Source organism: Chaetura pelagica, unplaced genomic scaffold (genome assembly GCF_000747805.2).
Source record: "Chaetura pelagica isolate M959 unplaced genomic scaffold, ChaPel_1.0 scaffold124, whole genome shotgun sequence".
Taxonomy (NCBI): domain Eukaryota; kingdom Metazoa; phylum Chordata; class Aves; order Apodiformes; family Apodidae; genus Chaetura; species Chaetura pelagica.
Genome location: NW_009952891.1, coordinates 758,243 through 766,587, shown reverse-complemented (window position 1 = coordinate 766,587; position 8,345 = coordinate 758,243). Strand labels below are relative to the sequence as shown.

The window sequence follows — 8,345 nt, the reverse complement described above, 5'->3', positions numbered from 1 at the left end:
CACTCCAAGTTATGGAGTGCTACAGAAATTAATCCAAACACACACAGCCAGGTCTTTTGTATCTGTGTATGACCCAGAGGGCATTTCTTTTATTAGACCTACATAATCTGAAGGACAACAGAGGGACTTACAGTCAAAGCCCCTGGTGTTCATAGAAACAGGTCATCCTGACCACAGCACGCTGCTTACATTTGGCTTATGGAAGGAGAAGTTCCATACAAACTTCCAAATCCCTGGCTACTCTGCTCCAAGCACAGCTAGGGGCAAGCAGGGAGATGGGGACACTAGCTAGAGACTGCTGTGGCCACTGAGCCCATGGTCCTCAGCTGCCACACTGCACTGGGCTGCAAAACACATGGAGCTCAAGAGGAAAGGGCAGTGTCCCCAAACTGGACCTACACTGACAGTCCCTGGAGAACACATTCAAATTAGGAAAAAGTCACCATGACAGCAGTCAGCTTTTCTCCCTCTTTTTGCTCTGCTCAGCTGAGTTCATTAATAGGCTCCTCATGGAGGCAAGACTACTGTAATAGCAATGAATCCAAAAGGAGCATATGTTTTGGGGATCAGAGGGAGAAGGAGGCTAAACTAGGAAATACTTGCTTGTTGGTGAGAAACTAGTTACTCTTCCTTCCCACAGCTTTGGCAAAGGATACCTTGGGAGCTGGGAAACTGATCATTATGACGACTTTCACCACTGTTAAGGTTTGACTTTTACAAAGAATTACACCAGCAGACCTTCTAAGAGATAAATGTGGTGCTGAACATACCAGATCAGCAGCTCCCCAGCAGAGCTCATGACACTGCCAGCCCTGTCTGCCCACCCTTCTATGTGGCTCTGTGCTGAGGAGGAGATTAAAAGGTTGATTTTGTAAAGTCCTCAGTATCTTCTCACTAGCAGAGACTTCTCTTCCTGGGAGAGTACTGGCAACAGCCAGATGACATGCTCAGGAAAGATACCCCTGTGGGGGGTCATGTGGGTGCTAACTAATATGTACAGACACCTGGTTTCACCCAGGCTCTCCCAAGAGTGACCTAGACTCCTGCCCCATTCTCCTTGTCTGATAGCCTAGATTTCTTGGATTTGCTGATTTGGGTTTTTTTCCCCTGATGCTCTACATAATTTACACATTTCTTAGGCCTCAGGATGATTGGGAGGTGGAGGGACAGTAGATGCATTATTCCAGTTCATAGAATCACAGAATCACTCTAGTTGGAAAAGACCTTTAAGATCAAGCCCAACCATTAACCCAACTCTACCAAGTCCAGTGCTAAATTCATCATCTCATCTTAGAAAATAGCACTCTTACTTCAGATATTTTCATTCTGATTTCCTGATCTCTGAGGTGTATCAAGACGATCTAAAAATACTGACCTATCAGAACCCAAGAGTTTGTTAGAAGTGATTAGGTTTTGCAGTTGGGCAGTAACAGTCCCTTCTTCTTTTAGATTAGCTTGAGCATTGTGATTTCCAAAGGGAAGCAAACCTCTCCTGTTCTAAGGAACACACCAGGTGGTAATTAAAACACCAAAACCAAAAGCTTTGATTTAGCCCAAATATTCTCCTACCACAATTTCAGTGTAGCAGCAACAGCAGCTAGTCCAGCAGCATGACACAAACCACACTAGTGCAGATGCTGCCACCAGTATGTCCTCTGGAAACCCAGCTGAGACAACAGGTGCTTTAGCACACAGAAAAGGGGAGAGAATCTTCAACACAAATTCATTTTTTCCCCATGAATGGATAATAGCTTGTTATATGCCACAGGAATCCAAAGCAAGGCTTTTTTGCAAAGAATTCTTCTTTGAAGTAGTTTAGAATGGGAGCTGTGCATCTAGGTGAGCATCTTTGTAAGAAGGAACTAGAGATGCAGTTTAAGACTTCTGGGGCCCTGGGCAGAGATAAGTACTTCTCCCTCCACATATTCAAAAAGGGGCTATAATGCAGTCATCCAGTTCAGCTTAGTGAGGTACCAAGAACAAGCAGCCAGAGCAGCTGCTCAGAACCAGGTCTCTCCAGAATTATTATGAGATTAAATAGTTCACTCACTGATCTGTACTTTTAAGTCATTGCTCATCCGAAAGCAATTTGTTTAAGAGTCCTTGTTGGAGTAACTACAGTGCCAAGGCTATACTTGTTGCATTCTCAGAGGGTCACAACTTTTCTCAGTTCACAGAAGGGTCAGTACCCCACCCATTCTGGATACCCTACAGGGAGCACAGAAGTGTTAGTAGGACCTTTGTAATTATCCTAGCAGAAACCTTGAGTAATACAATTCCTACAGACATTGTGATTTAGCATAATTATCTCATCATTCAGTGTAAAACAGAAACCAGAAACAAAGCACAATTAAAAGGATGGTGAGAAAAGAAAGCCATTCTAGACAAAGGTGATTGTTTAGAACATTTGGTCTTACCCTGAAACCAATTGCTCATCAGTTAGAGGACATTGGTCTCTGAAATGGGAACATGGCCATAAACACAAAACAAAACACAACAAAAGAAAATAAACGAGGCAAGTACACAAAATACAAAAAAAAAAAGATAATATTAAAAACTAGGATGAACTATTGAGGGTTAAACTCCTGTAAAGGAAATGTAACTTTTGAGAAGAGTCAAAAGTTAATAGCAGGTGAATTCCAGGGATTTATTGCAGGTTTAGACTGACAACATGGAGAAAAAAGGCTAAGGCATTCTAGTCCTCTCTCCAACACTGGCTGCTGTCATGTGTTCTCATGGTATGTTGCATTTATAGAGCTGTATTTACATCATACTTCTCAATTCATGCTTACCTTGAGAGAAAAATAGGAGAGGCTGCAGTCTGATTTAGAGTAGATTCTAAACTCCAGTTATTTTCTAGACTACTTCAAGAGTTTTCCCCAAAGGAATCCCCTTGCAGCCCCAGGTGACCCACAGCACTTCACAATTGGTTCTAGTGCTTCCATACCCACAAGACTTAGAAAAAGAGGATGCCAAAGATTTATTTTCCTCACGCACAGCCAGGATTCTGTGAAGAGCCTTGCACACAGAGCTGCTGCTGCTCCCCCCAGGGATCTAAACAATAGGTCCAAGTCTGGCCAGATGCATAGCACAAGCTGAAGTCTGTCTGTCTGTCTGCCCCAGGCAATAATCAGAAACTTAAGAGTAGGCTGAAAACGTTTTCAAACCTGAAAACCTTCTTTACAACAGGTGTACAGAGCGAGGCTCTGTTAACAACTGTACGCACTTTCAGATCAGAGAAACAAACACCTATTTTTGGTTTAAGTCAACCATTTTTTTTTCTTTCCCCCCCAAATAACAAAAAAGGACTTGGATTCTGAAACAAATTTCCTAAATAGACTGAAAAATAAATCTGATGAAAGCTTTATGCTGTCCATGTTAGAAAGGGCAGACAAAATTAAAACCTCCAACAATTTCTAATCCAAAAGACAACAAGTTTCTACTGGTTGAAAAGGGAACCTAGAGCAATCTGAAATGACAAACTACACAAAAAGGGTGGTATTACAGGAAGGATGTTTAAAGGGATGGATGAATGGAAAAGCACGGGGCTTAAAGAAAGGAAGCCTTTCAGAACAAACACAAGGAAGAACACTGGAGTCCAGTGAAAAAGGGACAGAGGATACAGAAATGTTATCACAGCAGAACTACTGTTTGTTAGAAAGGGACATTCAAGTCCTTGTTTGTCAGTAACTTGACTTTTTTTTATAACAGAAGCAATTAATGCCCAATTAATGATTGTCAAACTTGGTGAGCCTCCTTCATTTAGTCAGCTATGCTGCTAAAAAACACTAAGTCTGGTGTAACATGTTACTGTACGTGCATCTTCATTAGAATTTTTGCTTACTGATTATACCATCTTCAGAAAAACTAAAAAAACCCCTTTGAAACCAATTTAACAAAGCATCATTTTATGGCTTCAGAAGATGGCCTCACATTTTTTGAGGTGTATTACTGGTAAAGCACTCAAAAACCAAAGCATGTTTTTAAAGAGAGCAAATTATGAAAGGCTGAGAAGAAGCCAACAAAGAGAGATGCTTGACAGGGAATTTGTTTTGACAGTGACAGTTCTTCTGAATACTTTTTTTTGTTGCATAGCCACCATCAACACACCTCAGTCACTTTTGCTGCTTGGCTTGCTTTTAAAAGGAAGAAAAAAAAACCCCCAAACATGCAGCTCCACTGAGTAGAAATTAATAGAAGAAAATACACACCAGTAACCTAGAGGTTGAATTGTCATGAAAAGGCTGCAATTGTCTATTAAAACCAAAAAACATAACTATGACCAGGAAATCCAGCTGTGTGTACAAATATGCTAAATGGAAATGGAGAGTTAAGGCACCTACAGTGATCTAATTTTGTCATTTCTGAAATCTATAGACCTGAGCTGCTCCAGGAAAGGTCAGGTCAGAAGTAATCAATATAAGTTGCAACATCTTAGGAAAAAGGCAACAGTGAACTTTATCTGGGATACAACTGGTGCTAGTATTCTTTTCTAATACTGGTTTCCCTTTCTGTTTTGTGCTGGAAGAAGGGTCTATGTACCTAAAACTTGGTTTTTTTTCCAGTAACATTAAAGTTCTTATCTCTGCCAACAAATCCCTCTTGCCTAACAAACAGTACTTGATATATAAAAAGTGTTTTCTTCTACTAGCTGCTGTCACTGAAGAGAAAGACACATTCAGCTGCTACATCAGTTTTATGGGATGCAGTGGACTTGAAACAGATAACTCTGATACTGGGAAAAAGCTCTTCAATAAACAAACTCTACTTTGAAAGAGACTGACTTTCTGAATGCAGATGCTCAGCCATGCAAGCAGCACAAGCTGTGTGCTGGACTTGGATTTCTTGCCTCTAGCAGAACCAACACCCTCAGAGCCACAAAAATGTTCCTCTTCATCTATTCCCCTTCATCTCCATGGCAGCTACAGATAGATCCATAGGAGATAGGATTTTTAGTAAAATCCAAGTGCAGACACTGCAGTGTGGATTTGTATGTATTGCTATATACAGAACTGTACAAGTGACAGCTTCTTTTGTCTGAAGACCATCACTGCAGAGAGGGATTTCTGTCTTAATATTCTTTCATTCAGTCCTTCAGAACTGAGATACTTTGTGCTGACTTGAGCTCAGCTGAGAGATCATAAATTCTTTTAAACACTAGAAGCTTAATAACAAATACCTGACCTGGAAACTAAGCACTAACCTTCAAGCCCAGAGTTCTGGACACCACTACAATGAAATCTAAATCTTTGCTTAATGTAGGTTACATGCCAGCACATTGAATCTACTTAAAGCCAGTTTCAGGAAAATACTAGTAGTTTTATCATCTGGCCAAAATTTGAACTGATAAAAAGCTTTTCCTGCATCACTGCAATAGCCACAAACTGCATCCCAGGCAAAACCCAGTGAAGGCAGCTCCACGTTAAATGTTTTGTCCAACCTGCCAAAACAGCCCAGGCAACAAAAACAACCATCAGAAAGAAGCTGGCACTGGTCCAACACCAACTTGATCTACCTAGGGAAATACTAGAGCCAGGGGTTTGAAAAGCAACCCACAAAATCCCCGAGATAACCAGCAAAGGTGTGCACTGAGCCTCCCTAATGTGCACAGGAGCTGCTGTTCAGAGCCATTCCCAAAGTGCCTAAGGTCCCAAGCCAGGACTTGCTCCTCCTGGAGCTGTGCCCTGTGCCTCACTGGGGACACACCAAGAGAAGGTTTCAAAGACACCTGAAGAGGCAAGATACAAATGACCTCAAGCAAAATGTGTTTACATAAGATTCCAGCCCTGGAAAAACATTTTAATTTACAGAGTTCACTGTCATGGGCAATTTTAATTTCAGCTAAACCATTCTCAGTCAGAAAGTTAAAAATCAAGCTTCTATTTTGTGAGGTTGGGATCTAAATTTTTTTTTGGGGGGGGGGGCAGCAAGAGATAAGTGTCTCTTTTTTACATGAGAGAAGAGCAGGAACTACCCCATTTTATTAATATTGGGGGGTTAAAACACATACCACAAAAAAGATCTGCAACTGAATTATGGGCCAACAGACAAAAAAAAAAAAGCCCTTTTCTTCCTCAGATTTGTCTCATATCTAATAGTGGTAAATTTAGAACCTTGCAGCAGATTTCCAGTTTTCTACAAAAGCCAATGAGAGGGTCTATTGGTACACAGACACATGCTGAACAACACTCTGCCCATCTTAAGTGTGTTTGTTACCCACTCATTTCCTGTAGCTGAAAAACTATCTTTAAGTCTCAGTTTCCTTTCAAGCTACTATTTCACTCCACAGACACAAGGGCAGCTATATCTGGAGAAATAAAATTAGTTATTCATTAGTGCACAGCAGTTCCATATGACAATTACATGAGCTAGGGAAGAATTTGAGGCAACTGAATAATATATCCAGTTAGAGGTAGGCAGGTAAAGAAAAGGGGAATTTTTCCAAAGTATTAATACTCCTAGCTTTGAAAGAGTAATACTGTCTTTCTATCAAGCACAAAATACTCACTTATACCTTGCCCAGAAAACAACTGATTTGGTAGCTTTCCCTCATGAGAAATCCCTTGTTACTAAGTCCTAACATGCTCATAAATTGGCATTAGAGCATCTTTCTGCAAGCTATTTTCTATATAGTCCAAAAGAATTTGCCTACTGAAGTAGCAGGCAAGAGAGCAAGAGGTCATCTCTCCTCTGTTTCAAATTCTTAGGCAAGGACAAATGTTTTCCCCTACCTGGAGTCCCCATCTTGATCTTCTGTGGTATCACCTGAGCTACTGACAGCATATCGACTCCTTGGTTTATCTGAAACAAAGAGTAAGATAACTTTTTCAAAGGACAATTTCCCTAAAGTGCTCATTAAAATATGTCTATTAAGAGAATGCCTGTGCAATAAGAGAACACTTATCTGTGCCTTTGAAAATTATCTATAAGAGAGGCCTAAAAAAAAAAAGTAACATTAAAAGCAGAAAGACCCTTCCTTTTTAGGTTGAAGTACCAGATTTTTGTTTTTTCTATTGTCACTCAAAATCACATCTAAAAATAAGAGAAAGCAATTTTCATCTTAAAGGGATAAACAGGAAGAAGTAAAACATTAACAGAAATAACTTTTCTCTCAAGTGCCAGGAAAAGTTTGCAGTTTGAGAGTGGAAAATAAAAACCTGACCAATGCATTTCCTCAGTATTGCTCAGGTTTCAGGCCAATGATCATGCTCCAGAAGCCCCTCCTGCAGTCACAGCTGTTGAAACCCTTTCCCAACACAAAGCACGACAGGAGGGAAGTAGCCAAAACCCCCCACATTTTCAGATTTTACCTATAAAAACAAAAAAGGGTTTGAAGATTGTTCTTTCTTGGCAAAAAGTGACTCCCAACCTAAACAGCAGTGTCAAACCTCTCATAAACCTCTCATAAGTGACCCAAGACTCGCTGTGCAGCACCTTTAGGCCAAGGACCAAGACATTCACCCACCAGCAGAGCCAGGGGTAACACTGACCACGACCCCAGCACCAAAGGTACAGCCATCCTGTCTCCAGCCTCAGACATCATCCTGGAATGGGAATGCCAGAGGAAGAGGCACAACCAACAGTGACTCTACAGGAGACAGCCTAAAGGCCCCATGCACCTATTCTCCAAATGAAATGAAACCTCCTCCACCCCATTATTCAACACAAGAGCCTGAAGTCTCACAGCTTCTCTGCCCATCATCATTTAAAGCTCAGTTAGTGTCCTCTGAACCTCCTCTCCCACAGCACTGCCCTCACTTCTCAACCTGCCTCTTCCTCCCCTTTACAGCTCCTTAAAACCCACACTGCTTCAGCTACTCCAGGAACGAGGCACTCAGTCCATAATAACACCTGGCAAAAATTAACAAATCCATGAAACACCTGGCAATAATGAATACTCCATTCACCTGTGGTGTGTGGGTGAGGGATGCCAGCCCTTGGGGAACGTGTGAGGTGTGGGGATTGTGCCAGGCCCCCTCAGGGGGTCTGAAGGGTGAGTGTGGGATACCAGGAACCCTCAGGGGGTGTGAGGGGTGAGTGTGGGATTCCAGGCCCCCTCAGGGGGTGTGAGGGGTGAGTGTGGGATTCCAGGCCCCCTCAGGGGGTGTGAGGGGTGAGTGTGGGATTCCAGGCCCCGTCAAGGGGTCTAAGGGGTGAGTTTGGGATTGCAGGCCCCTCAGGGGGTGTGAGGGATACCAGGAACCCTCAGGAGGTATGAGGGATGAGTGTGGGATTCCAAGCTCCCTCAGGGGGTGTCACTGGAACTCCAGGCCCCCTCTGGGGGTGTGAGGGAGGAGTGTGGGATTCCAGGCCCCCACAGGAGGTGTGTGTGGGATTCCAGGCCC

At 42.3% G+C, this 8,345-nt stretch overlaps 1 protein-coding gene across 3 annotated transcripts in view; it reads right to left on the bottom strand.

Moving 5' to 3' along the window:
* NPRL3 (nitrogen permease regulator-like 3 (S. cerevisiae)) overlaps window positions 1–6,799 on the bottom strand; it is a 40,982-nt gene extending 34,183 nt beyond the window's left edge. The window contains exons 1-2 of one of the 3 annotated variants that reach the window (XM_009995489.1): window positions 6,732–6,799; window positions 2,418–2,456 (exon numbers count right to left, since the gene is read on the bottom strand). The gene's annotated coding sequence lies outside the window, so the exon portion shown is untranslated. The remainder of the gene's footprint in view (window positions 1–2,417; window positions 2,457–6,731) is intronic. The other 2 variants (XM_009995490.1, XM_009995491.1) reach the window with 2 other exon arrangements.
* Window positions 6,800–8,345: the final 1,546 nt, after the last annotated feature.